Source organism: Lissotriton vulgaris, chromosome 6 (assembly GCF_964263255.1).
Source record: "Lissotriton vulgaris chromosome 6, aLisVul1.2, whole genome shotgun sequence".
NCBI lineage: Eukaryota > Metazoa > Chordata > Amphibia > Caudata > Salamandridae > Lissotriton > Lissotriton vulgaris.
The window spans coordinates 930106260-930134170 of record NC_141694.1 but is presented as its reverse complement, the minus strand read 5'-3'; the positions used below and the strand labels follow the sequence as shown (position 1 = coordinate 930134170).

At 47.1% G+C, this 27911-nt stretch overlaps 1 protein-coding gene across 1 annotated transcript in view; it reads right to left on the bottom strand.

The window, feature by feature from the left end:
* DZANK1 (double zinc ribbon and ankyrin repeat domains 1) overlaps window positions 1-27911 on the bottom strand; it is a 1079146-nt gene that overhangs the window by 1050891 nt on the left and 344 nt on the right. The window lies entirely within an intron of this gene.

The following is a 27911-nucleotide window of genomic DNA, read 5'->3' as shown; positions in this document are numbered from 1 at the left end:
GCAGGGGCCTTTAGAAAACTAGAAACTGATTCTATGAACTTTTTAATAATTGAATGGACTGTTTCTGATCATCACACATTTTTATTAATTAATTTTTATAACTCAAGGGAGGGCTCTTTACAGAATGAGCACCTTATTACCCTAGAGCATTTTTTGTCAGTATACATACAGGAACAATCTCCTGCCCCAGAGTTGGTGCTTCTGGGTGATTTTAATATACATCCTTGCCCCTGGGAGTGCTATAATGATGTTCATGTAGGGCTACCACCCGAGGGGGTACTCCATTTTGAGCACAGTAAAGAGGGAGAAGCCCTTGAGGCCCTTCTCTCCTATATGAATTTATTTGAACCAGGGGTTGGCAATAGAGAGGAGAGAGTCCCCACCTTTATAGGGCGAGGAGCAAACTCAGTTATCGATTACATTTTTTTATCCCCTGGTCTTTTGGACAAAATCACAGCCTACGGTGCAGTGATCTCAACTTTCAGCGACCAGACCCCGGTTCTGCTGGTAGTTGACCTCGGCATCGGTAGGCACCAGAAGGAGCTAAGGGGAGGGGCGCCCAAGGATTTGTTATCCACTGATCAAGGGAGACGAATCAAATGGAATAGGGTTGTCCCAGAGGCTTTCTTTGAGGAATTAGCTAATAAAACTGAGGCCAATTTGGCTGTCTGCTTGGACGACACCGCTGCAGGAGCCACGTTGTTGCGGCTTATGTAGCGGTGTGCAAGCAGATCGCCAAGGACCTAGAGGGAGGAAAAAGTACACATACTATGACTGCCCACAAATGGTTCGATAAAAACTGTTCTAAGACCCATGGTGTTCTGCTTGAGGCACTAAAATATAGGCCGAGTAATAGGGCACTAGTGGCACAACTATGTAAGGAATGAATGAATGAATGAATTTGAATTTATAGAGCGCGACTAAACCCAAAGGCATCAAGGCGCTGAAGATGGTATAGCTGTATGAGCAGGAGATGTGCAGATCATAGGTAGGCTTCTCAGAAAAGCCAGGTCTTAAGTGCCTTGCGGAAGAGGGAGTGAGAGGCAAGTACCTTGAGGTCATCAGGGAGCATGTTCCAGAGTTCAGGTGCGAGGGAACGGAAGGCCCTTCCACCCCATCTGGCCTTGAGGACTCGAGGAACGGTCAATAGATTTTTATCGACGGAGCGAAGAGCCCTGCCAGAGACATAGAAAGACACGAGGGGACAAATGTCTTCTGGCCCAGAACCATTTAGGGCATGGTGCCAGTTGATCCTGGCCTGGATGGGGAGCCAGTGTAGGTTCTTCCTGATGGCCGTGCCTGACGCACGCTTAGAGGTATCTACCACAAAGCGGGCCGCTGCATTTTGCACAATCTGAAGGCGTTGGACCAAGCCATTGTTAATGCCTAGATATAGTGCATTGCAGTAATCCAGCCGGGAGGCTATAAGAGCCACCCCGACCTGTTTTCGTGCTTCTGGGGAGAGATAGTGAGAAATTTTTCTTAAGATTCTCAGGGCACCACAGCAGGTAGAGACTGTCCTGCTAACCTGTTTATCAAGAGTAAGGGTGGTGTCCAGAATAACACCCAGGTTTCGGGCCGAGGTAGAGGGCGTGGGACAGGCACCAAGAGAAGCAGGTCACCAGTCCATTGATCAGATCTCATGTTTATCTCCAAAAATAAGGGCCTCCGTTTTCTCCCCGTTTAATTTAAGGAAGTTCTGAACCATCCAGCCTGCGACTGCCTCCATACAGTTTTTAAAATTTAAGGCCACTATATTCACCGATTGTGATATGGAGACCACAATCTGTGTGTCGTCGGCGTAGGAAAGAACTTCCAGCCCAAAGGATCTTACAAGCCTGGCGAGTGGGGCCACATAGATGTTAAAGAGCGTGGGGCTCAAGGAGGAGCCCTGTGGTACCACACACTTCACAGGCTTGACGGGCGAAAGAAAATCGCCCAACTTCACTCTTTGCTTCCGCTGGTCAAGGAAGGATGTTAGGAGGCTGAGTGCTGGGCCGGCCACTCCCACCTCACTGAGTCTGCTAGCTAAGATGGAGGGAGACAGGGTGTCGGAGGCCGCAGTAAGGTCTAATAGCACCAGTAAGGCAGTCTGGCCACTGTCGACCTTAGTGCGGATACTATCGACGACCACTGTAAGCGCAGACTTAGTGCTGTGAGCCTTCCGGAAGCCGTGCTGTGAGGGATCCAGGGAGCTTGAGCTATCCAGAAAGGCACTCAGATGATAATTAAGGTGTGCCTCTAGTAGCTTAGCAGGGGCAGGGAGGTGAGAAATGGGGCGGACGTTTTTCAATGTCCCAGGGTCCAAGGTAGGCTTCTTCAGCAAGGGCTTGACAGTAGCCAATTTCCAGGGAAGGGGATAGACGCTCTTTGAGAGTTTTCAAGGGACAGGGGTCAAGCGGGGATCCAGACTTAAGTTTGTCCAGGAGAGGGCTAAGAAGCTCTAGGGAAAGGGGGGCAAAGTGAGCGAGGGAGCAACAGGGTTCGGGCATCTGGCTATCCAAAGGGGGTGCGACGGTCGAAAAGGGACTCCCAGGACTAAGTTTGAGAGTTTCCAGGTCGGTGTAAATGTCCATGATCTTAGTGTGGAAGAAGGAGGAGATCTGATCACATTGTTCTTGGGAGGCTACTATAGGGTCGGGAGACTGGAGGAGGGACAAGGTGTCAACTATTTTGAACAGGTCCCTAGGGGAACTGAGAGAAGCAGTCACTTTGGCAAAATGCGCCTTCTTTTCTGCCAAAACCGCGGCCTTGTAGCCCATGAGAAGTCTTTTGTGTTTGTCCTTTTCTATGGGGTCCAAATGTAGCCTCCAAAGTCTTTCTTGTTTCCTACATCCCTGTCTGAGGACCCTGAGGGAGTCAGAGAACCAGGGGGCTGAAGGTCGTTTCCTAGCAGAGTAATGTTGCTTAACCGGCGCTAAAGATTCAACAGCACCTGCCAATGTATTAGACAGGTCAAGGGCCGCGGTATCAGCATCACTCTCTAACAGGGGCATGAATTTAGACATAAATGGGGAGAGTGTATCGTTGTTTAGCCTTCTAAAGTTCCTCCTCAATTCCCACTCATTATTATCCAACTGGGACACAATGGAAAGGGGAAGAACAAGATTGAGGAGAACAGCTAAATGATCTGACCATGACAGGGGAAGGGGGGAGCCAATCTGAAGCCGGGGGTCATTGGTGAATACCCCGTCCAGAGTGTGCCCAGCTAGGTGGGTCGGACTGCCCACTACCTGAGGGAGTCACAGGAAGAAAGGGCGTCCAGCAGATGTACAGTTTCAGAGGAAGTAGAACTCTCCAAATGGAAATTGAAATCCCCAAGAACCGTAAGGTTGGGTCTATCCATGTAAGGTTCCAAAGTCTTAAGAAGACCGAGGCTGAAAGTGGATCTCGGGCCCGGGGGCCTGTATATCAGGATCCCAGTGAAGGACACAGTGGGGGAGGGCGAAATATAAGGCCTGGAAAGGGTCAGATGGAGAGGACAGGTGATCGATTCGACATCTTGTCGAGCTGTGAAAAACTATCCCCAACCCTCCTCCCCTTCGGCCAACTCTGTCCATTCTGGCCAGGGCATAGCCTTCTGGAATCGCATTTATTAGGTCGGGCTCGGAAGAGTCCGTAGCCCAGGTTTCGGTGATAAAGACCCAGGTGGGGTTTTGTTCTAGAAGAAATTCCCTGAAAGTTATGTTATTTTTAACTAACGAGCGGGTATTGATAAGAAACCCAGAGTAGTTAAAAGTGGGAGGGGGGCCTGGCCTATTAAGGGTAAACTGCTTATAGGTGGAATCCGGGAAGTTGTGATGATTGCCTTCCTTGTTACAATCACAGTCAGGATTAGTCATGAGCAAGTCCGGGGGATAAGTGTGATGGCAAGACTGCCAGGGGGGTTTCAGGGATCTTAGGGCAGATAGGGAATACAAAGATTCACATGAGGATTGGATGTGTATAGGGCCAGCCTCCCTGGCCCCAGGTGCTTCCTTGGCGCAGACGGGCAGGACTATGGCACGACTCCGGCGCAGGTCCAGCGCGTCCGCTGGTCGCGTCCGCTGCGCGAAGACATGACCGTCCCCTAAGGAGTATAAAACGGCCATTGCCACGCGTAAACGACAAATTAAGGAGGAAGCCTGGGAAAATTTGCAATCCATGGATGTGTTGAGGGATAGTAGAAAGTTTTGGGCTATTATAAACCAGCCATTCTTCTCAGACCAGGAGAACCTGGACACGGACTGTGTTATCCCAGATGACAGTTGGCTTTTACATTTTAACGGCATCTATGAAATTGATCAGGGGGGCCCTATACTGGGCGGCGAAGCTCCTTGTGGGAATAACACATCAGTTAGGTTTCACTTGGCTGAGGTACAAAGGGCGATCAGAGAGACTACTAGGCACAAGGCTCCTGGTCCGGATGGGGTGCCAGCAGATTTGTATATCTTGTATCCACAATTTTGGGCTAAAATCCTGACCAATGTGTTTAACGTGGTGCCCACTGCTGGTTTCCCACCATCCTGGACCTCATCCGTTATAGTCCCTATTTTCAAGAAGGGGTGCAGAGGGGACACGGCCTGTTATAGGCCAATCTTACTGCTCGACTCTGCCGTTAAGATCATGGGCAGAGTCATACTCAAGAGAGTGGGGGACTGGCTGGCAGGAAAGGGGGTCCTCTCTAACCTCCAGTATGGGTTCAGAGAACACCGGGGCACCATGGATCAATGCCTAAATTTACACCTCCTTATAAGCAAGTACACAGTCGCAAAGGATGGTTATTTGTAACTGGGTTTTATGGACCTTTATTCAGCATTTGACCTAGTCAATCGCTCGAAATTATGGAGTATTTTACGTGAGCTAGGCCTGGATGAAGCTTTGGTTAACTTTCTAGGCTACCTTCACCAGGACCTCTCGGCCTCTGTCAGGGTTACGAGGGAAGGCCGGTGCACCGGGAAATTTAGCTCCAGAAGCGGGGTAAGACAAGGTTGTATATTGGCCCCCCTTCTCTTTACTATCTACATTAATGCCCTCGAAAAATCCCTGGGTATGGCTACACTGGACACACCGCGTATAGGCGGATCGGGTATCCCGGTCCTCCTGTACGCGGATGATGCCGTTTTACTGGCACGCACGGGCCTGGGCCTACAGAGGCTGCTGGATAATTTTGGCAGTTTTATGGAGGCCCTGGATCTAAAAGTTAACACCACTAAATCCCATGTAATGGTGGCCGGAGCAAGAACATGAAGGTTAAAAGCTTCAGGTGTAATGGGACGGTCCTGACGAGGGTGCCTTCTTTTCCCTATCTGGGAGTTCTCTTCGACGAGAAGGGTAATTGGGGCCTGCAGATGAAGCTAAGGAGCAACGTAGTAGTAAGATCAACTACAGCGCTCTTGAACTTCTCTAAGAGACTGGGAGCAAGACCCATAGAGGCCATACTTAAGATTTATAAATCAAAGTGTCTAGTGAGTGCATCCTATGGAGCGTCAATTTGGGGTTATGCAGCCACGACCAACATACAAATTGCAGAAAATAGGTTTTTCAGATCTCTCCTATCACTCCCACAATCGTCCCCCACATTTTCAATACACTTTGAACTGGGTCAGGGCTATATCTCGGACCAATTAAAGATGGCGCCGTTGATTTGTTGGGCACAAACTTGGCTGAATGAGATTACTCTTAACCACCTGATTCTGAAGGATTGTGTCGCCCTAGGGAAGGCGGAGAGGGTCCCATGGCTGTCGTATGTTAGAGCGGCATGCAACAGGTTGGGCCGACCAGATTTGTATTCTTCGCCACGGGGCATCAAGAGGGAGGACATCAATGTTCCCTCTAATTTATTTCCTCTGTGTGCGGCAGTGTAAGGTCTCTGTGCGCTGCAGCCATGGTTAGGTGCACCAGAAACCTGACCACGCGCATGGGGGCAGCATCTAAAGAAAGGGGCGCGGCGATCTTATTTTTTTAATACCAGTAACCTTCTGAGCATCTGACAGAGAGGTAGACCATTTAGGAATATAAAGTATATCTTCAATTCTGAACCATAAATCCAACACCATGCAGCCGTTCATATATCATGTTCAGATTTTCAGCAGAGGCTGCAAATGTTTTGTATATAAAGCTTATCCATCCTTATTATATGTTATGATCAGACTGTACATGGTATACATTCATAAAAGCCAGGCATTTCAATCTAATGGGTAAGACCGACGAGCAACCGCGCACCATAGGGGACTTTTTGAAAGTTGTAAAGGAACTGCCTAGACCATTTCAGCCACTTTACAAACACCACATCAAACTACAGTATCTCTAGTAATCACTGAATGAATGAATGAAATGTATCTTGTCCTGCGCAAACTTAGCCCAATCAAATTATTAAAAGTCACACATAGCAATCTGAAACCATAGCAGCTGTGCAAGTCGTGCTTTTGGACTTGATGCATGTTTTTAGGTCTTGCCTAGCATTGCAGTCGAGGCATGCTCTATTAGGGTATTTTGTAGAAGTGGTGTGGAAGCCCCGCCCATATTTTTCATTGGCTGGCATCATCGTCCATGGTAAATACTGGCTTCCGATTGATAATGAGGCTTCTTAGTCGCTCCTTGTTACTGTCCTGTCTCCTTTTGGGACCGCCCGTCAGGACTGGATCGTTTACTTGCAGCGTTATACTGTCTTCTTCAATTAGTATGTAAGCACTTTTCTTTATTTGCGCAATGGTGACAGCTTGTTAGGTCGCTCCTGAGCCAGCGCTTCTCTTTTTAGTGTACTGTTCCCGCCCCCCTCCCATTGTCCATGTTCCTTTTGTTCCCACCCCCTCCCGCTGTCCCTTGTCTCGCAGCTCGTGGGCCATGGACGTGATTTTGGCGACCGCTGGTCACAGCCCTCCCTGCTCTGCAACAGATTGCAGTGCCTTCTGCAGCACCGCGATGTCATGCTCCTGCGCCTCCAGATGCACTCAACCAGGCCCTCCAGCGCACCCCCACCAGCTCACCTTGCCCTGCCTAGGTCGCCATGTCCTGCCCCGGTGGGCTCCTGGCCCCTCGCCTGCCCTACTCCGGTATACCGACCCCTGCAGCTCACATCCGTGCAGATCTCACAGCACAGGCAGCTGTATGGCTCCGGCGCACTTCCCTCTGCTGCCTCTGGTGGCTCCGGTGGGAGGGAGGAGGGAGGCCTCCGCCAGACTGGTGTACTCTTCTTGTGTTTATCTCGGGCGCCCCGCTTTGCTTAAGCACGGCACCTGCGTTTGTAGGTATAACATCCTTCAGCACAAAAGCTCCGTCCGTAGGGTGTCTCCACAAATGGCTGCTAAAGCTGTACCTTTTTTTGTTCCACCTTATTATTAGTGCTTTAAATGCTAATGCACTTAAAATAATGGAATGGGATATCTTTCACGCATGCCCTCAAACACCCATCAGCAAACTTTCTATCAGGCCGTTTTCTCTTTCACGTAAATCAAACGTGGTTAGTGAGCACGCTGCTGGTGCAAAAACGGTTCATAAAACACGTTTAATAGATGTCTCATAGACCATTCAAGATTGACGCAAACTCAAACATGATAACAGAAAAAATAAAAAAAATGTTTACAGATAATGCTGCTCATTCATTCCATGTGTATATGGGGGAGTGGAGAATCGGTCCAGTCACAAAGTAACAAAAGCATTCATTTTCAATCACATGTAGACATGAAGATGGTCCGTATTCAGTCACTGCGCGTGAAAAATTCCCTTTATTTAGTCCCATGAAATCACAGACTAATAAGCAGAAATGCACTGAAAAGTGAGTGTACCCGGGAAGGCTCAGGCTGACACACACGAGAGGGGGGGCTTAAGCCCTTTGAGCCCAATGGGTGTTGCGCGTCTGGTGCTTAGCATAGTGTGCCGCCCGACTGGTATTTTGTTATTTCTGTCATTGTATCCAGATTATCCAGATATATAATACAAAAAGTATTTATTTATAAAGTTTTATATAGCGCGAACAACATCATACCTACAACAAGTCAGGACTATTGGCTTTGTCAATGGTTGTTAGTTGCATAAGAGAAATGAGCAGCAACTATGGCTTGTATTAATATTGAAAAAGCTTCCACTTACAGCCCTGGTGACACCACAACAATGTTGCTGCTGCTGAGTTTCAAAAAGAGAAGGGAAATCCAGAGAGACAATGTCTCTCTTCAAAGGATTTCCCTTCCCCTACAAAGCGTAAAAAAAACGGACCGCCTTTGCAAGGGCACCAAACAGAGCCCGATAGAGACCCGTTTCGAGGCCCCTTTAAAAAAACTGCCGGTGCTCAGACCCGGTGAGACTTGGCCCAATTAAAGCCCTGGGCTCGACTTAAAAACAGATGCACCAGTTTGAAGGATTCTAAATAGCGGTGTGTAAGAACAGTGACTTTAGCAATCTGCCAAAAATAAAAGGTTTTTGTGTCAAACAAAAGGAGATAAGCATTTGCGGCGAATTACAGAATTTGGCAGTGACAAATGAAAAGGACCTCCCGCCACTCTAGGCATCATGACATTTGGGGTCGCTCAATAGATCCCTCAATGAGGATTAAGGCATCTGCTGAGGGTCTATAGAAGCAGAAACTCCATCACAAGGACATGGGACCCCTGTCCTTAAGTGCACAACACCACAGCATACTGGTTGACGATATGATCTTCTATGGATGCATGTACATAGACCAATAAATGGATGACTTAATGGATTGCAGTTTTATTTATGATATGTAGCTCAACATCAAGCACAATTATTTAATGTTCGTACCCAGTGTCATTAAGAGCATCTTTTTTTTCTTTCAGGACTTCTTGGGACGCGGCTAAGGGATGAATGAAGGCCTTTGTGAAAGTATTTCTGTTGATTGCAGTACCATCATGCGCTGCAATTAACAGGAATATTTTCACAAAAGCTCACAATCAGCCCGCAGCCGCGCTCCACTGGTTTTGGACTTGCTACATTTAATTTCTTAATGGAGTGCGGCTGCCGGCTGATTGTGAGCTTTTGTGAAAATATTCCTGTTAATCGCAGCACCGTCATGCGCTGCAATTAACAGAAATATTTTCACAATGGCCCACAATCAGCCCCCAGCCGAGCCCCATTAGGAAATGAAATGCAGCAAGTGCACGAGCTTCTTACTGCTAAATGCGTGCACAGGCTGCCCTCAAAAAGCAAACATACCTCCTACCACTCCCGGCGATGCGAACGCTTCAAGGGTTCTGCTGTGTGCGCGCTTTAAATAGGACACTGCGCGCTCTGAGTGAGAGATGTGGGCGCACGCATATGCGCGCAGCTTCCTGGGAACACAGTAGGACATAGGGTGGATTAAACATAGCTTTCTCAGGTTGTTGGAGGCCGAGATGGAGGAGGAGGAACTTAGAAAACCACTTGTCAGAAGGATTTATGGTTTATTAACTTCTCCATCTACTGAACCTTATTTGATGTATGTTACCAAACCCTTCCATCGCTTTCTGCTGGTGAGATTCCGGTTTAACCTCATCCACCTCACGTTGGGTATATTCCGTAAGTGGGGGAAACCAGAAGATGCTTCACCTTGTACTTGTGACAGTTTTTCTGTTCAGGACACACTCCATTTGGTAATGTTCTGTGAGCGCTACTTGGAGGTGCGTAAAAAAAAATTAAAGCCAATCCTGCGGGAAATTGGATTTGTACGTAAGGCCCGCCCTTATGCACCTACAAATGCTTAGCTCTGTCCGGGTCACGTACAGTGTAGCTAGCTTCCTGGTGGCCGCAGCCCGGATAAATAAAAGAAGACCCTCTTAACTGCATTCACCCTGGAGGGTCTATAGAGGTCCATGGTTATAAATTGTTATACCGTATGATGTTTTTTATACTGTCCGGAAAGCCATTGAACAAGGGTCCCTTTTTAAACTTTTAAAATTTTTAAATTTTGACACTATATATAGGACGTATTTTAAATAATGCAATTTTGTGTATACATGTGAATTTTAAGAATCGAATGTGTACTGACATTTTATATATTTTTATTGTGCGGAGGATTGTTTTTTCTTGTATTGTTTTCTTTTATGATTTTTATTAATCGAAATAAAGAATTCTTGACTGACTGACTGACATTTAATTTGACTTGATTCTCAAGTCAAAATGAATTTAACAAGTGGTGGTTTACAACTTTTACAAAGTTGCCACTTTGTTGTCTGCAAACTCCTGCGCCCGTATCGGTTACACAAGGTGCTTGAGCCCAAGAGCTTCCTGCCCTCCTAATGAGACATGCTATCAACTCACATGAAAATAGACAATAGGGGACTGCACTGGAGAGAGGTATTGCCTCCCTCCTGTAGGAGGTCACAAAGGTGTTGGCCCAAAAGGTGAGCGTCAAAGTTGAAGAAGCCTTTAAGGAGCAAATGGGGAACACCTGGGAGAGGGACAGTCCCATTCTTTAGATAGACAAGCTGGCACCTAAGAAGGAGAGGGGAAACCTGTTGCCAAACCTGTTTATCAGGGGCATGTAGCCCTTGTTGGTAGTCACTCCTCTGGGTTGGGCAAGTGAGTTCTGGATGCAGAGAAAGGGGCTCTGCCATGTTGAGATTTAGCAAAATGGTGCATCTTGGGACAGCCAGATGCCACACTTCTTAGGAAGTGGTCATCAGGAAGGATGGAACCTAATAGCCCACTGGCTACTGACTGTGTCTACCATGAGGACACTTCCTGAACATAAATAAGGCACCCCTGGCACCCAGACCTCAGATCTCGACTGGGCTGGAAGAAGAACCAAGGAAGAACTGCTCTGCTGCACTGTGGAACGAACTGGCGAGGACTGCACTTGATGAGCCTGGTGGCTAGCATAGAAGAGGGACTGTGCCTGCTGTGTCCTGCTTATGGGAAAGTCGTCTCTGGAGCCCAGAAAAAGCATACTGACTCCAATGATCAGTTAGCAGACCTCTTGTGCACAGCACAGGGCCACAACAGCCGAGAAGCTTTCTGAGGCAAGTTGGTAGCCGAGAAGCTTAAGACTGCCATCAACCGCCGCCATGCAGCACCAGTAACCAGGATCCAATACTCAAAGTTCACCTGAATTTGGTGATCCCAAGAGAGTCATTGGTGTGGAACTTGGTCGTCCAGAAGCCAAGTTATTTCCCATAGAAGTATTTGGCTGTGGCCACGATACCGGGAGGATGGTAGCCCAGTGGCGACTGGACTTCCACCAGCACAGAGAAGACTTCAAGGGACATCAATCCTATACCAAGACCGCCTAACACCCTTTGTGGACTGAGGAGTAGCAGCAGGAATACCCCTGTCAACAGCATTGCATCCACAGTGTCCTTCATCCCTTGAATCAGGGTCATTTCCATAAGAATTAATTGAAAAGGGGATAAAGTGTCTAGAACTGCCTGGAGACTGCTTGAATTGTAGTCTTAGTTCTGTGGACCTTGCTGGTCACCCTGACTGGCTCCTTTAATGGAGTTGGTTGCTTAAAATGACTCTAAGTGACAGCAATACAACTAATCCAACATGTTGATGAAAAGGTTTCTAAGTGTCAAATTAGTTACATTTGCCATTGCTTGTTTACAGTTGAATGAAATGCTTCGATTTACTATATATTGTCAATTCTATATCTCGAGGACCCTCAGAGGGATATTTTTTGTTGCGGTGTCTAAATATACATACAAATACAGTCTATTTTTGTAACGTTGGTGTTGGATTTCTTGAGTGTCTTGTAGATTTTGTCTTCAATTGTTTTGGTACTGTTTAAATGCTTTGAACGTGTTCCCTTGTGTAAGCCTTGCTCTGAGTCACATCTATGCAGGGTTGAGCTTAATGTTTAACAAACAAAACCTACTGGCCCTAAAGGGGTTGGTAAGTTTATTACACGGAGAGGTTGCACAAACACACAATATAATACACAACTTTCCTCACAGATAAAAAAATAGAATGATGTTGAACATATAAGGGCCAACACTGGAGGCTATGAATAAACGCTTGCTACCTACCAGAGATAAAAGGGACAAAAAAAATCAAATGAAACAGATGAACAATTGATAAAGGCTTGTCGACATACCAAGGAAATATCTCTCTGGGAAAGACAAAACACAGTCTTCAGGGGGAGCAACTAACCACAACAAAACACAAAATGTACTTTATAAAATAGACCCTAGCAGAGTCTACAAATGTCCAACATATGAATGACACTTTAATGCATTTACTTTATAGACGGTATTTTATAGCAAAGTTCTGGAAAGGGGTAGTCAATTACATTAATGACAATTTAAAACATCCCCTACCAAGTCAAGTCAAAATATATGTTTATTATGACCGTAGTCTTTAAACAATGCAATTAGAATAGCACAGAATGGAGTATGACTTAATAATTTTAAAACTTTATCCATATACTAGGTTCGTACACACCATTATCAAAAATACAAAAAGTCAGTAAAATTTACAGTTATCTTAAAACTTAATTTGTCTAATAAAACCTATTCCTATTCTTATTACTCCGTACAATTTCAATCTGCTAAAAACTCATACAGTACTACATGTTATTCTGTATCTCTCAGTGCAGTCAGAGACACCTTTAAAAATTTCCCGAGGGCAATTGCGATATCAATGAAGGGGATTTCTGTTAAGAGACTGGCTGCCTGTGATCTTGTTTTTACATCGTATTTTATGAAGACTCCCCTACCACTTTACCGTAAATCTAGCTGGTTGACACATGAAACGAGGATATTACCCATACTTTTTTAACACAAACTTTATTGAGCACTGCAGGTGTTCCAAGTACAATCATACAGCCAATTATACGTTTTTATAAATTTTATATATAACATATTGTGTACATCTGTATTCGTTTTCAGCCACGTGTATTATATGTTACATTTCTAATGCTGTAGAGTACTTGTATTCATTTACATCAATATGAGTATAATCTAGTTATAGGACAAAAAACTGTATCATGGTGCTGTCATAGTTATTACCCATTACCCCCCTCCCACCATATACCAACCCCATAAACAAACTATTTAATAAATGAAATTGTGGCTGCTGCGGTGTAATCACACCTTGCCAGGTGTCTCATGTGGTAGTCATGTCCAAAATCATGGGGAAAGCGAAGGGGGAGAGCAGGGAAAGGAGGAAGAACGAGTGAAGGAGGAGGGGAGGGGAAACCGGGGACACTCTCAAGGAACCAAGCTATAATGCAGGTAGTAATCAAGTGTCAACATCACAGTCTTCCCGTGTAGTCTGAGAGCCCTCCGACCTCTCTTCTGTGTCTGCTTTTAAAAAGCTCTATCAATTTTGCCCAGTCCAGGGATATTGGACGTTTTACTCAGTCCCCTATACTCTTCAAGCTGCAGCGCCTCCCTCTCCCCTACGGGCCACTGGAGACCTTCCTCCTGCCATTTGCCTTCATGAGGTGCTGCGCGGGATTTCCAGCACTGTATAATCAATCTCTTTGCAAGCATCAGGGCTAATCCTGCAAAACGGCGTAGTAACTTCGCCTTCTTGGGGAGCAGGAAAAGGCCCAAGAGACAGGCCTCTATTGTGTCCCAAGGCATGCGCTCCGTTAGTGATGATAGACTTTGAGTAACCTCCGACCAGAATCCACCCAACATAGGTCAAGAACATTGCATATGAATAAAATCAGCATCTTGAGCCGGACATCTCAGGCATCCCGAAGATGCAGTAGGGTACATCTTCCGTAGTGTCTTCCAGGTAAGATACGCCCTGTGTAAAATGAATAGTTGTATCGTTTCAATTGGCAATTACGGGAAACTAGCCTAGGATGCTCTAACATTAGGGCCCATTTTCTATCCTCCAACTCTCGTACTAATACTGTTTCCCATTTCTATCTAAGATGCTGTAGTGGGGTATTCAGATGTTCCCTCAACCCCCGGTATAACCACCGAACCAGGAGGGCGCCATGTCCGATTATGTGAATGGATTTCAATAATTGGAAGGTAGGAGGCTCCTTATGATCTACGAACCAATATTTCGGAAAAAAGTGCGCAATTGCTTTATGTGTAAGACACAGGGTTTCTGGTACTGGATGAGTGCGTACAAATTCCTTGAGGAGCATCAGGTTACTATCCTAGAAGAAATCACCGACAATCTCTACACCCATCTGTGTCCAACCCTTTATTCGAGCCATTGATACTATTCCTCATCTGGTGGGTAGGCCACAGAGTGGGATATTCAGGGCATATGGGAAGACCGTTTTACATACTTGTGAGCTTGTTTCCAATACTGCATCGCTATATGTAGGAGAAAAGGAGAATTCCGCATCTTGTCAGCCCCCAGACACAACAGTGCCTGTAGAGTTCCACGCTTTAAATGGTCAGGGGAATGTCCAATTTCAAATAAATTCTGGCCTGCCAGTGAATATGCTAACCACTGTAGTTGTCCGACTATACAGTATGTTTTAAAATCGGGTACCCCCCATCCCGACCGCAGCACTAGGAAGCTGCATTGTAGCCAATGCCAGTCTATGTCAACCCGATCCCCAAAGTAAGGAGAATAACAGGGTGTCTAATGTTTTAAAAATCCATGCCGGGAGAAAGACCGGGAGGTTCACAAAGGGATAGAGGAGTCTGGGTAACATAACCATTTTGGAAACAGCCAAACAGCCCACCACTGTCAATGGCAGCGTATTCCAGAAAGAGATCTGGGAGAAAAGTGAGTTAATAGTTCTAACCACATTACTATCTATGGTATCTGTACTAGTTCTATAGATGTGTATTCCCAAGTATTTAAATGTTATGGGTTCTATTTTAAATCGCATCCGGCCAAATTGTAAATAGGGACTGGTATATGTATTATAGAGAGAATAAGATACTGATTTTGAGGCATTAAGACATAGTCCAGACACTTCCCCAAATTGTGAGAACAGTGCAACTATTGTGTGCTTGGTTTTGTTCAAATCTTGAAAATACAACAGCACGTCATCTGCATAGAGTGACACAGAATGGATTGTACCATTTATTGGGATACCGTGGAGGACCATAACCTGATGTAAATATTGTGCTAGAGGTTCTAGATCCAATACAAACAATAAGGGCGACAGGGGGCAGCCTTGGCGTGTTCCACGATAAACATAACAGGAGGGTGAGTTAGTCGACCCAGTCTTAGCATGGGCTGTAGGGTTAGTGTAGAGTAAGTTTATCCTGTTGCAGTATGACGGGTAACTCAAATTTGATCAATACAGCCAGCATATAGGGCCAGCTCAGGGTATCAAAGGCTTGGCGCACATCTAATGATAACGTCCAGTGAACAGTGCTGTTGCCAAAGCCGCATGCAGTAAGGCTTGGAGCCGGCGAATATTTAGTGAGGTGCTGCGTTGGGTATAAACCCGCATTGATCTGTATGTACTAGCTGGGGAAGTAAGGGGAGAAGCTGCGATGCTAGACCTTACTGAGTATCTTGTACTCGGAATTAAGGATCGTTAGGGGTCTATAGGACGCAAGTTCAGTAGGATCATTGTCCGGCTTCAACAGGGGTGTGACTAACGCTTCTCAGGTAGTGGGAGGCAGTGTACCCTCTAAGTGAGGAGGTGTAAAGTTGTAACAGTTTAGGGATCAACGTGGCTGCAAAGGTTGAATAAAATTCAATAGGGAGTCCATCCGAGCCTGGCGTTTTATTAAGGGCTAAAGCCTTATTCGCTATACAGATCTCCAATGTAGTAATCGGAGCTGCCAATTCCTTGACGTGAGAGTCCGAAATAGTGAGTTCTACATTTGCAGGAAAACAAGTGGTAGTGCCTGTCATGTCTAGAAGGGGAGCAGTATATACATTTACATAATATTCTTAAAAGGTAGCGTTTATCTTGGCATGGGAGGTGATCAATGCATGCTGGGCATTATGTATCGCCTATATGGGAGTGGGGGTTGTGTGAGCTTTAATTAATCGCGCTAACAATGTGCTGGCTCTATCTGCTTCAGAATGCGTGCGAAGTGTGTTTGCGTTAAAGTCAATCGTCCTCAAGAGTTCTAATAATTCAGCATTTTTATCCTGGCAGCCTGTAAAGGCTCTGCCCCATCCTCGCTCACCGCCACCTCTCTTGCTTGTAACACCCCCTCCAGGTCTGTTATGTCCCTGATCGTTTCCCTCCTAAATCCCACCAAGGATCCCATGGAGACCCCCCCGGATTGTTACTTTAAAAGCTTCCCATTCAAAGGATCTGGTCTTGGGTGGGCCCTTCATTATCTGCGAAATATGTGGTAGCCAATGTGGTCCGATACACCTGGTCTTTAAGTGTATAGGCTGCATTCAACAAGTCCGGATAGGTGCGGGGGAACAGCCCCAAGTTAGCATTAATTCTATGGGATTGTGATCCGATATGGTCTTGCCTAAGTAAGTACATTGCATAATGGACGGGGACAAGTCTGGTGATCAAAGGAAATGATCCAAGCGGGTTTGTAACTTGTGGGGGTGAGAATAGAAAGAATATTCATGCATGTTAACATGCAGGGATCGCCAAAGATCCAGTAGATTCCATCCCTGTGTCCATTGTGTTAACACAGCAGCTTGGTAGTGTGCGGCAATATTCGATAAGGGAAGATGAGAGTGGTCAAGATACACATCAAACACTGCATTTAAATCCCCTCCCAGTAACCATGGGTATTGTGACCAGTCTGAGAGCGACAGGAAGACTTGTGATAAAAGGCCTCTTGATCCGTATTCGGAGCATAAATGGACCCTAACACCACCTGATTACCATCTACTGCCCCCCATAAAAATACATATGATCCTTGGTCATCTATCTTACTCTCAGGAAGGGATAAGGTTATTCCCGCCTGTACCCTCTAGAAAAGGCGGAATATGCTGTTGCATAAAATTTACCCCTCCAGCGCTTCTGTAACTTCGTAATTTCTTATGGTAGTAGGTGTGTCTCCTGAAGATATAATATTTGGGCTTAACAGCGGTGTATTTGCACAACTATTCTATGCCGTTGTAAATGGTTCCCATTCCCCGGACATTACAATATATGATAGTATAAGATTTGGCAGTTGACATCATCAGGACATAGTGACAAAACCTCCCTGATCCCATCCCCCAACCCCCGCATCTACCACCAGACATCAGACTATGCGGCCAAAATACTAATAGTAAAACTTTATCCTAATACTGGGTCCAACGACCGAACTTCGCTCGACCAAACTGTGCAACAAAAATCAACATAGTTTACGTCAAACAGTTGCTAACGCCTGTGGGGGAGTTTGCATATAGAGGATATTACCTATACAAGCAAAGCTTGAAGGGCTTGCTTAGCTATTGGCAAAATGTTGTATGGTATTGGGATAGATGTTGGCTTTTTCATCCAATCTGACTGATAGGATAACAGTGTTAATATACTGCAATGTATAATAATAAAAAGTGCATAATTCCTGTGAATCTCATGCAAAATATAACTCTATACAAATTATTTGATTTGTGATATGATAATATTTTCTGTTAAATGCACACCGATAATATGTGCTCCCATCTATTCTGCATTTATGCAACAAGGGAAGCCCTTAAACACCTAGGAGTCTGGGTGAATAACAATTATTAAAAAGCAATGGTTCTCATTGGTATAATTCATAAGCAAATTCCAATAATCAGAAATTACAGTATGCAATTAAATGTCAACATTTATCTATACTACTATAATAAAGCAGAAACTTTCAGGCTTTGAGGCGGGTAAACTCGGGAACCACTGCGCCAATCTACACACCCGATACACCGTTGAAATCGGCAGGGTGTGTAGATGGTTATAGGCTACATAAATTAAAAAAATAAACGTTATTTAATATTTTAGATTTTTAAAAAAGTAGTCCCTCAAAGGTAGCGCCAGCCGCGACGTGCGTGGTCACGTTAGGAGCACGGGGAGGAGCGGCGTCCGAGGAGCGGCGGACATGGCGCGGGGGAGGAGCGGTGACGTCGGGAGCAGAGGACCGGCGGCGGAGGAGGAGCGGCGGACATGGCGCAGGGGAGGAGCGGTGGTTCGAGCGGACAGGCGGGAGCAGCGCCGGCGGAGGTAAGTGCACTCATGTAGAGGCAGGCGGTGGACGGGACAGGCCGGGCCGGGAGGGGGACGGGACGGGCCGGGCTGGGGACGGGCCGGGAGGGCGGCAGTCGGGGAAGCCTGAGGACAAGAAAGAGGACGCAAACGGTGCACTACAAATGTCAGACAAACGGTGCATTACAGGAGGAAAAGGAGGAAAAAGTGACATGTAACCAGAGGGGTTTTAACCTGCGGCCCTTGGGTGGAGTGGAGGGAAGGGGGTGGATAACGTGTGCATTAGGAAAAAGTGACATGTGCAGGTTACAAAAGTGGGGCGGGCGGGGGCCCTGAAGGGAAGTAAATTATAGGAGGAAAAAGTGACGTCTGCAGGTTACAAAAGCGGGGCGGGAGGGGGCCCTGAAGCCTAATTGCTCCCGGACAATGTCGGGACGGGCTGCTAGTATTGTAAAATAAGACCAACTCTCTAGATGTCACATAAGGACAAATCTTTATCCTAGTATACTCACCCAATAAAATGACCAATTATTATTAAAACAAGTGTGTGAAATGTGTCCTCGGTGCAGAAAACAGAAACATCAAAACCAAGAGGTAATAAAGAAATAAAAATAACAATGATGTGAAACTTTGTGTGCTTATAACAAACAACTGTTTGAGATCCATAATGGTCCAATAATAGGAATGACATGTATTTGTTATTCAGTTGTCAATAACATTTTGAGTCTCACCAAGACACAGTGATCTATCTCATCAGGACATTATTGATATAGGACATCTATGGTGCCCAGACTCCTAGCATAAAATTGTAGGCTGGTCGTAGGCTAGAGGTGTAGCAGCACAATGTAGGCGCACACCATTGGCAATCAAGAAGGGAAGAACGGCCTTACTCAGAAGTTTAAGTAACAATCCCTGAGTGCTTGAAGAGATTTAATCTCCAATATGTTTCAAACCCCTTGATGGGTCTTGCTTTGCTGGGAAGGGGCAAGCTCCAATGTGTGAGCCCGCGATAAACATTGACTCCAATTGGTCTGTTATTAAAAGATTAATCCCTGTCATGCAGTGTGGTGGCACTGGCCATCACTGTCTTCTAGAATCAGTGAACACATTGGAGATAATGACAGATGTCTCTACATTGATAATGTTCTGATGAGAACCCTGTACCTTGATGAGGGTTGAAACGTTATTGAACAACTGAATAACAAACTTCATTTCATTTATTGAATCATTAATGATCACAAATAGTTGTTTGTTTAAAACAGAAAGCTTCACAAAATTTACACTTCTTGTCTTTACTACTTCTTAATTGTTCCTTTTTCGTTTTCTATCCTGGGGACACATTTCACACACTTCTTTTGATATCAATTGGACAGCGTTTTTTGGTTAATATTCTAGGATAAAGACTTATCCTTATGTAAAATAAAGAGTGTTTGCCTTACGATGCAATATCAATCGATCAATCAATCAATCAGAGATTTATAGAGTGCACTACTCACCTGTAAGGGTTTCAAGGTGCGGGGTGTGGGCAGCCTCGAGTTCATCCGAGGAGCTATGTCTACAGGTCTTTTCTGAAGGCTTACAGTGTAGGGCATTGTCTGATGCTGAGGGGGAGTTTGTTTTAGTTCTTGGCCGCGATGTAGGAGAATGATTTGCCCTGCGCATGCAGGGTATTTTGGCAAGGGCAAGGTCGGCGGAGAGGAGGTTTCTCTTGGGGGCGTGGAAGGCGATTCTTTCGTTGAAGTATTGGGGTCCGGTGTTGTGGAGGGCTTTGTAGGAGTGTGTGAGCCGCTTGAAGGTAACTCTTTTCGACGGGTAACCAGTGGAGGTCGCGGAGGAGCTGGGTGATGTGTTTGTGGCATGGAATGCTGAGGACGTGTCTAGCTGTTTTCTTTCCAGTACCTTCTTCCATGGAGGAGTCTCTGTTGCATCTTTTGGATGCGAAGCGTGCTTTGTTGATTTACTTGTCTTGCACAGCTTCTTTTTGTAAGGTGGACAATCTGTTTGTCACTTTTGGTGTTGCCTGAAGCCGTCCCTTTCTACCTCTAGCAGGTGGATTAAGGAGGCTATCTTGTCGGTGTATGATGTAAAGCCTGTAGGCTCCTCCCAGCCGATTCTGGGTCGTTCTACTCGTTCTGTTGCTGTTTCTTCGGATGCCTTTAAAGGTGTTTCCATGGAGGATATTTGCAGGGTGGCCACTTGGTCTTCCCCTCATACCTTCATGACTTATTATAGGCTTCAGGTTGGGGGTGGTGCTTCCCTTGCTTTTGCCTCTTCCGTTCTGGAGTCTGTGGTTTCTTGAGATGTGGGTTTGTCTCATTTGTTTTCATTAAACATTTTGTACTGCCTTCCATGTGCGAGTGCAAGGAAAGAGATGTGCGACCAGGTTGCCCAAGCAGTTACAGGGTGTTCTAAATGGCCACTCTGTGATGCTAACGGCAGCTTAGGAAGGGGCACAGCGGGCTTTTGAGGAGATTGGAGGGCATTTTACTAACGGGTTAATCTATTTTCAGGATCAGCACGGACGCAAGTGGAGCAACCCTTGACTAGGCTACGAACCCGGCTAGAGAGGGACGCAGGGACATCCCCAGGTCTGCGATACGTCGGGCGCACAAGGTTGCAGGTTTATTGAGGGTACGTTCTACTTCCTGAACTTCCTTTGGGGGGATAGAGTAGGACGGCAGGTTAGGGCTGGCATGGAGGTGGGCTACCCTTCGGGGTCAACCGAGCGTGCCTGCAGTGCACAGCAGGGACTCCAGTGTTAATATGTAATGTAATGTAATGTAATGTAAACAGGTATTTATACTGTGCAACTATCACTCCAAGGAGCATCTTGGCGCCTATACTGACCAGGAAGATCTAAACACTGGTCAGGCTGCTTTCCGTAGTCAAACCAGGAAGTTTATACTAGTGCTCTGGCGCAAGTGTCAGGGAGATTAAAGATTCAGGTTTTCAGTGCCTATCGAAACTCAGATTCCCGTTCTATGGCACGGAGATGTGGGGGGAGTTTATTCCATGCTTTTGACCCTAGGACTGGCAAGGTTTTGCCGCCCCTCAAGCTGAGTCTGAAAGCCGGGACAGTCAGCAGATTAGCATTAGAGGACCTCAGAGTGCGCGAAGGATGGTATCGAGAGAACCTCCTTTGTATATACTTTGGTCCTTGAGAATGAAAGGCCCTAAAGGTAATTAACAGGACCTTAAAGAGGACCCGTTTGACCACTGGTAGCCAGTGCAAAGTGTTTAATGTGGCAGATGCAGAGGATTTCTTTGGCCATTTCAACACCAGCCTGGCGGCTGCGTGTTGCACCATCTGCAACCTGTGAGTGACCACCTTATTGGTTCCCGCATATAAGCTGTTACAGTAGTCTAGTCTCGATGTTACAAGAGCAACCGCTACCATTTTCCTAGCTGCCAAAGGAAGTAGGTCAAAGAATTTTCTTAGTCCTTTGATGACATTAAAACAGGTGCCTGCTTCCGATAGTGCCTGCTGTTTGAACGACAAAGCGGCATCAAACTTGATGCCTAGATTCCGTGCCGCATTGGTTGTATGCGGCGGTACCTCTGCGTTCTCTGGCCACCATAACTTGGGGACAAAGTCATTTTGTGGGCCCATTAACATGATTTCTGTTTTGCCCGTATTACATTTCAAATGGTTCTTTCCCATCCAATCAAATGTGGCCGTCAGGCAACATTTAAGATTTTCTTCCCAGTCCTTGGTATCTTTATCAAGGACTAGGATAAGCTGTGTATCGTCCGTGTACGCAACAACATTTATTCTGAAGGACGATATGAGCCTGATCAGAGGGGTGGTATAAACATTGAAAAATGTCGGGCTTAGACTAGATCCCTGCGGGACTCCAGTCATAAGTGTTTTTTCCTTTGAGCAGAAGTCACCCAAGGTGACACTTGCCGCCTGTCACTTAAGAAATTCTAGATCCAATCCAATACCTTTCCTGTTATGCCAGATGTTACTAGCCGGTCAATCAAGATGGTATGTGAGACCGTGTTGAAGGCTGCCAACAAGTCTAAAAGAATCAAGACAGCCTTCTTGCCCTGATCTAAAGCCATTCGGATGGTATCAGTGGTAAACAGGAGAGCTGACTCCATGGAGTGTTGAGCTCTGAAACCTGATTGGTTTGAGTGCCAAGCGTGATTGTCCTCAAGAAACTTGGTGACTTGTTTATTTACGAGGGATTCCGTTACTTTGCATAGCATAGGGAGCAGCGAAATCGGTCGAAGATTAGACAGCGTGGTGGGGTCGGCTAGTTGTTTTTTCTTCAATGGTTTGAACGCCGCAAGTTTCCATTCTGAGGGGATTCTTGCTGTGGCCAATGATGCATTTACGATATTGTTAATTGCAAAATTTCATTTTCATCTACTTCAAAGTACGCTTTCAGAATACTCATCGATCTTTCATTAGGCGAACGCCAACAGGCAGGTTCGCACCAGGGCCGCTCACATCGGATAAGTAAATACAGGGGAGGCGGGCCTCAAGAGAGGAAGAGACGGACACATACGTCACGCCAGTAATAGTCCATGCACTGGTCGGTCAGGATTGGGGGCTTTTTCTCATGCACAGCTTTCTCTCTCTGCAGGTTCGGTTGCTCGTTGGCTGACGTTTTGAAGGTTGAGGCATGGATAGGAGGGCTACCCCCTTTTCTCTCAGATGTCAGCTGTGGAGGATTGGTTGACGTACACGTCTCTGGAGGTGCAATGGGCGGCATTTATGCAGATGGCCATGGCTAACGGCTTGGTTGTGGGTGAAGGGAATCTTAACCTCGCCTGACCCGGAAGACTCGGGGGTCGTTGTTGACAGCCCTGTTTCAGAACAGCCAACAAATGCGGATGCAGAACCTTCGAGGCCGAAATGGACCCGCAGCCCGACTAACAAAGACTGCCCCAGTGATCCGCCGGCACCTAGGGCTAGAACGCCATCTACCCTTTGACAAGCCGTCCCCGCGACATCACCCGCCTAGTGCCCAGCGGCAGGGAGAGTAGCCATGACAGACAGAAGTGCAGCCACAGCACATTCCGATCATATGGGCAAGATGGGTAAGCTCATGGACACTAGGATGAGTTTTATTGCTGGATTTAAATCCGGTCTCGCCAGACAAGGTCCTCTGTCCCCGCACAGTAGCCCAAGCAGTTGCGGGGAGGAGGCATAAGCGATAATGAAGGGGTGGGGTACTCAGCCAAGCCATTTTCAGACCCCTGGCGCCGTCTCCACAGCAGCAGCGGCAGCAGTTCCTACAGAGGTGGTGGAACAAACTATTCCTGAGGTGGCCACAGGTTCAATGGCAACACATAGTAGCACGCCAGCCCTTATCAGCACTACACCCACTTTGCTGCCACCCCTTGCCCAGCCAGCAGCTAGTGTGGGCACCTCAGCTTCGTCCCATGAAGCAGGCCACGTTAAACACCCCCAGGGATCAGTCCCGTCTGCAACTAGCATTGAAACCCAGAAGGTATTGCCTAGGGAAGTTGTCAACCTGCCACTTATTTCAGTGGCTGTTTACTGTTGGGCCGCTGATCCCTGGAGTGGCAGATCCCATTGGCAGCCAAAGAGGGGATCTGGTGTCAGGATTTCATTGATATTTTCCCACTCTTAATGCATGGCCTGGATGGGTTAGACTTGAGAAAGATGGGCGGAAAAGTTGATGAGAAGAAGGTGATGTACCAAGCCTGGCCGGAAAAAACAATAGAAAACTGGTTTCAAGCCTTCTCTTTTTTGTCGGCTGTAGAAATGGAGAAACTGGGATCTGTTTTTTCCCAATATTCCCGGACCATCTACAACGAGGCCCTGAAGTGGGGAGGCATGGCATGGTACAATTACCATAGAGAGTTTAGGAAAAAGATGGTGATGGGCCCGAGATGGGTTGGGACCAAAATGAAGTGCATCCCTGGATAGAGCATATGGGTAAATACACCCCGCAGAGCAAGGAATACCAGACCAAATTCCAGGGGGGGGGGGCACCCAGCAGGTTAAGGGTCCGTCCATTTGGGAAACGCAATTTCAAACAGCCCTTTCCAGGCACGCAGGGGGGAATCGAGCCAGAGGGCATGTTTAAGGCGCCCGCCCCCATCGGAACTTGTAGGCTGTTTAATGCGGGGGCCTGCTGCTGGAGCAAAGTATGTAAATTTGCGCACACATGCAACAAATGCACCCCCCCGCGCAGCGGCTTGTTACAGCAATAATGAGCAAGAGCCACCTGGCAAGAACAAGCAGGACAGTTGAGTGGGGACAGGCTCACCCCCACCCCCCTTTCCGCAGCTTCACCGCGCCGCACACTTCTTGACCCCACTGCATCTTGCCCACAAGATGGCTCCCTCCCACACATTGTCAGCGCTCCAGCCCCCGCCAGCGCAGCCAAAGGTCCGTCACCACTACTCCTGGACAACCTCCTCCCATTGCTCAGCTTATACCCCAATGCACAAGACGGCCAGCTGCTGTCGGCGGGCTTCATTAAGGGCTTTAGGATTCCTTATGTGGTCTCTCTGGTAAGCAGAGATGCAGATAACCTCAGATCAGGGAAGGAGAGTCAGGCAGTGGTACGTGCCAAGGTAGAGAAAGAGCGGGCATTAGGTAGAGTGGCTGGACCTTTCCCCCACCTCCTACTTGATACTTTTGTTGTATCACCACTGGTGGTGGTCCCTTAGATGTAGCCAGGGACTTTCAGGCTTATACACCATCTGTCATACCCTGAAGGGAGCTCAGTGAATCATGGTCTGGAGGAGGGTATATGCTCTTATTGCACTCTCGATGTAGCAGTGGACTTAATCAGGAGGGTAGATAAAGGGGCCTGGTTAGCAACAGCAGATATAGAATCAGCGTTCCGATTGCTGCCAGTCCACCCTGGCAGCCAACACTTACTGGGTTTCAGGCTAGATGACAAATGTTACTATGAGAGATGCATTCCCATTGGTTGCGCAGTCTCTTGTGTGTATTTTGAAGTGTTCAGCTGCCTTTTGCAAGGGCATTACAGGTAACGTACAGTGTGAATGGGGTGACTCACTACTTTGATGATTTCCTGTTCATTGGGGAGGAAAGAATGCAGGATTGCTGGGAGGCACTCCGGGATTTTGAAAAGCTAGCCAATCACCTGGGGGTCTCACTGGCTCCGAGCAAAACAGAGGGCCCAGCGCAGGTCCTGACTTTCTTGGGTATTGAGCTGGAGATGGTGGGAGTATCCAGAATCCCGGCAGGCAAGGTGCAGGCCCTGGTGCAGGACATCCAAGCTGCCTTGGCTAAGGAAAAGGTAACACTCGGGTCAATCGAGAGCCTCCTGGGGAAAGTGAACTTTGCAGCAAGGTTTATCCCAGCTGGCAGGGTTTTTGCTAGGAGGTTGGCTAGGGCCACGGCCAAGGTCAGGAAGAAAAACCACCCGGTCAGGTTGAGCAAGGGAATGAAGAAGGACCGCAGCATGTGGGCCGATTTCTTGCCCAACTTCAATTGCTCTGTTATCTGGAGAGCTCCTTGGGCAGGCAGCCCGAGCTTTGCCTGTTCATGGATGTATCAGGCAGGGAGGGCTTCAGAGCAATCTTGGGGAGCGAGTGGTGCGTGGAGAAATAGCTGAATGCCTGGCATAGGAGGAAAATCATGTCCAATGTAACGGTACTGCCGCTTTTTCCAATAGTTGTTGCCCTCCACCTCTGGCCAGATGCCCTGGCAGCTAGAAGAGCGCTGTTCTGGTCAGACAATATGGCAGTGGTTCAGGGCATAAACGTGCAAACAGCCAACTGTCTTCTGGTACTGTGCTTGCTGAGGGAATTGGTACGGGCTTGCTTGTACAACAATGTGCAGTGTAGGGTTAGACACATCCAAGGGGTAAAAAACGTTGCAGCCGACGCTCTCTCTCGTTTTCAGTGGCCAGAAGGCGTGGCCGAGAGCCAGAGAGGAGGTTTCCCCTTTCCTGCCTCACCTCTGGCTCCTTCTTCAGTGGAACAGCGATTAAGGGAGCTAGGCGAGCTTTCCTTAGCACTAGGGACAAGGAGGTGTTACAAGGTTTATGTAGCTATTTTCTGCAAAGTGGTAGGGGACTGGGGGGAAGGTACAACAACTCTGGAACACAAGGTCCAAACCTTTGTTGTGTGGGCCAAAGACCAGGGCAAGAGTCATTCATGGTTCTTAAGCCACCTAGCTGCTGTGAGTCATTACACCAAGCTTTTGGGCCAACAGGATTCTAGTAAATCATTCCCCATTAGGGCAGAACTAAAGGGATGGGCTAGAGGGGAAACACAAATCCCTGACTCCAGGTTACCCATTGAATTCAGAACATTACAGGACATGATCGATGTAGTACACACGGCCACCCTTTCATCTTTTGAAGCCACCCTCTTCTCTGCTGCTTTCTGCTTGGCTTTTTTAGGGCCTTTAGAATAAGTGAATTAGTGGCCAGGTCTCAGAAAGATGGGTCTGGGATTGACATAGGGAGGCAGGATACCCTACTTTCAGGAGAATCCCTGAGAATTCACGTTAAGAGATCCAAAATGGACCAGGTCGGGTTGGGGAAGGTGACCTGGCTACATCCACTTGGGGATAATCGGTACTTCCCCGTTGGCTTGGTTTTGGAGTATTTAGCCCTGCACCCTGCCATGGGTGGCTACTTGCTTTTACATGCTGACCGCACACCCCTTACCAAGTTTCAGGTGGAACCAGTCATGAAGTCATGCTTGATATTGACAGGTAATGTTGGGCCTGGGAAGCGGAGTCCACGTCTAAAGTGGGCATGGATCTGTTCCTTTTGGACCTGTGTGATGCCCTAGAGTCAGCAGGGTCTAAGTGAGAAAGTTGCCTGCCTTTGTGGGGGGCCCTGGGTGTGACGGGTGCCACACCCAGAGCTATGGCAGAGTTACATGGCGATCCAGAGGCGGAATGGTACATAGAGGTATCCTCTTCAGGAGCACAAGAAGGGTGCAAATGCCAAACAACCCCAGGAGTCCTTACGGTAGGACCCTGGAGGAACGACGGCACCCCGCTAGTCCTTTGGGCGGTTGTAAACCAGAGCAACCGGGGGCTTGCCTGGACACTCTCTGCCCCTAAAAGGGCGTGAGTAAAAGGGTGGACTGATGGTCCACGGTATGTAAGGGGGGAGATTCGCCAATATGGTTAGCATTGATTGGTCTGGCCATGGTGCCGCTCATCAGGTGGGTAGGGCAGCTCAGGGGAGTCACTGCTGCCAGCCCTTGGATCACCAGCAAGTTGATTCACCATGTTGGCATATTTCTTGAATGAAATATACCTGCAGCACGGTTTTCTCCAACAATTACGGTGTCTTGTGTATTTATTATGAGATTGCTATGTTTTGCGGGCTGGGTGAGTTGCCGATATTGGCACTATGCTCATGTGTAATTACTGTGGCAAAGAAGATGAACGAGGAGGTAATGCCCAGGTTACTTACTGGTAATCTTCATTACTCGGAGTCCTGGTCTTCCTCGCCACAGTATAGTTTCCCTTCCCTCCCGACCCTTATGGGTGGCTTCATGTCTATGGCTTTGTTTACAGGTCGGGCTATGGGGTTGTGTCCTTTTATGTGATTGGTGATGGACAATGGGGGCCATGTTGTTGGGATAGGTAGACTAGAAGGCTTACTGAATTTTGCTTGGAGTTTCTGTGGGAGCAGAATGCTCATGTGTAATTACTGTGGCGAGGAAAACCAGGACTCGGAGTAATGAAGATTATCGTTAAGTAACCAGGGCATTTTCTGAAACAAGGGCGAGGGACGTAGGGGTAATGCTCTGGTTGCTTATCAGCAATCTTCATTTCCCTTGGTCCTTGTTGTTATTGGCACAGTCATTACATCCAACCCACACTCAGTCCTTTAACAAAGGGCAGGCGAAACCACGAGTGTCAGTCCTCTTTATGGCACCCGTGTTGGGTGGGTGGGGCTAACATTCAAAGAGGAAGATAACTGGCAAATAACCGGGGCATTACATGTGGTCAAGGTTGAAAAATAAAAACAACATACAGTCACAGGTC